This window comes from Oncorhynchus mykiss, chromosome 7 (genome assembly GCF_057628025.1).
Source record: "Oncorhynchus mykiss isolate SJ-2025 chromosome 7, ASM5762802v1, whole genome shotgun sequence".
Lineage (NCBI taxonomy): Eukaryota > Metazoa > Chordata > Actinopteri > Salmoniformes > Salmonidae > Oncorhynchus > Oncorhynchus mykiss.
This window is the reverse complement of record NC_143028.1, coordinates 6,965,001-6,967,500: the sequence shown is the minus strand read 5'-3', so window position 1 is coordinate 6,967,500 and position 2,500 is coordinate 6,965,001. Positions and strand designations below refer to the sequence as shown.

General features: G+C 42.8%; 1 protein-coding gene across 7 annotated transcripts in view; it reads right to left on the bottom strand.

The window, feature by feature from the left end:
* LOC110528723 (striated muscle preferentially expressed protein kinase) overlaps nt 1-2,500 on the bottom strand; it is a 61,531-nt gene that overhangs the window by 33,795 nt on the left and 25,236 nt on the right. The window lies entirely within an intron of this gene.

The following is a 2,500-nucleotide window of genomic DNA, read 5'->3' as shown; positions in this document are numbered from 1 at the left end:
ACACCCCCCCACGTCAACCATGCCCACACCCCATTTAGGCCCCCTCAGATCAGATCTATGCCACTCCTGCCCACCCCATGCACCCCACCCCCGCAAAGAGGGCCTCATGAGGTCATCTGCCTTTGGCCTAAAGATCAGAAACCCGGACTTCACCAAAGGAATCGGTAATACAGACATTGTCATCCTGCAAGAAACCTGGTATAGAGGAGACAGACCCACTGGTTGCCCTCTAGGTTACAGAGAGCTGGTAGTCCCATCCACCAAACTACCAGGTGTGAAACAGGGAAGGGACTCAGGGGGTATGCTAATTTGGTATAGAGCAGACCTAACTCACTCCATTAAATTAATCAAAACAGGAACATTCTACATTTGGCTAGAAATTCAAAAGGAAATTATCCTAACAGAGAAAAATGTCCTCCTGTGTGCTACCTATATCCCCCCACTAGAATCACCATATTTTAATGAAGACAGCTTCTCCATCCTGGAGGGGGAAATCAATCATTTCCAGGCCCAGGGACATGTACTAGTCTGTGGCGATCTAAATGCCAGAACCGGACAAGAACCTGACACCCTCAGCACACAGGGGGACAAACACCTGCCTGGAGGTGACATCATTCCCTCCCACATATGCCCCCCTAGGCACAACTATGACAACATAACCAACAAAAACGGGTCATAACTCCTGCAGCTCTGTCGCACGCTGGGTATGTACATAGTCAACGGTAGGCTTCGAGGGGACTCCTATGGTAGGTACACCTATAGCTCATCTCTTGGCAGTAGTACTGTAGACTACTTTATCACTGACCTCAACCCAGAGTCTCTCAGAGCGTTCACAGTCAGCCCACTGACACCCCTATCAGACCACAGCAAAATCACAGTCTACTTAAACAGAGCAATACTCAATCATGAGGCATCAAAGCCAAAGGAACTGAGTAACATTAAGAAATGCTATAGATGGAAGGAATGCAGTTTGGAAACCTACCAAAAAACAATTAGGCAACAACAAATTCAATCCCTTTTAGACAATTTCCTGGGTAAAACGTTCCACTGTAATAGTGAAGGTGTAAACTTGGCAGTAGAAAATCTTAACAGTATATTTGACCTCTCAGCTTCCCTATCAAATCTCAAAATCTCAAATAGAAAACCGAAGAAAATTAACAATAATGACAAATGGTTTGATGAAGAATGCAAAAATCTAAGAAAGAAATTGAGAAACCTGTCCAACCAAAAACATAGAGACCCGGAAAACCTGAGTCTACGCCTTCACTATGGTGAATCACTAAAACAATACAGAAATACACTACGGAAAAAGAAGGAACAGCATGTCAGAAATCAGCTCAATGCAATTGAAGAATCCATAGACTCCACCACTTCTGGGAAAATTGGAAAACACTAAACAAACAACAACACAAAGAATTATCTATCCAAAATGGAGATGTATGGGTAAACCACTTCTCCAATATTTTTGGCTCTATAACAAAGAATAAAGAGCAAAAACATATACATGATCAAATACGGATCTTAGAATCAACTATTAAAGACTACCAGAACCCACTGGATTCTCCAATTACATTGAATGAGTTACAGGACAAAATAAAAACCCTCCAACCCAAAAAGGCCTGTGGTGTTGATGGTATCCTCAATGAAATGATCAAATATACAGACAACAAATTCCAATTGGCTATACTAAAACTCTTTAACATCATACTTAGCTCTGGCATCTTCCCCAATATTTGGAACCAAGGACTGATCACCCCAATCCACAAAAGTGGAGACAAATTTGACCCCAATAACTACCGTGGAATGTGTCAACAGCAACCTTGGGAAAATCCTCTGCATTATCATTAACAGCAGACTTGTACATTTCCTCAATGAAAACAATGTACTGAGCAAATGTCAAATTGGCTTTTTACCAAATTACCGTACAACAGACCATGTATTCACCCTGCACACCCTAATTGACAACCAAACAAACCAAAACAAAGGCAAAGTCTTCTCATGCTTTGCTGATTTCAAAAAAGCCTTCGACTCAATTTGGCATGAGGGTCTGCTATACAAACTGATGGAAAGTGGTGTTAAAGTGTGCGGTTAAAATTGGCAAAAAACACACACATTTCTTCACACAGGGTTGTGGGGTTAGACAGGGATGCAGCTTAAGCCCCACCCTCTTCAACATATATATCAACGAATTGGAGCGGGCACTAGAAAAGTCTGCAGCACCCGGCCTCCCCCTGCTAGAATCCGAAGTCAAATGTCTGCTGTTTGCTGATGATCTGGTGCTTCTGTCACCAACCAAGGAGGGCCTACAGCAGCACCTAGATCTTATGCACAGATTCTGTCAGACCTGGGCCCTGACAGTAAATCTCAGTAAGACCAAAATAATGGTGTTCCTAAACATCAGCGCCACAGGTAACTTCCACAAAGCTGTGAACGATCTGAGAGACAAGGCAAGAAGGGCATTCTATGCCATCAAAAGGAACATAAATTTCAACATACCAAT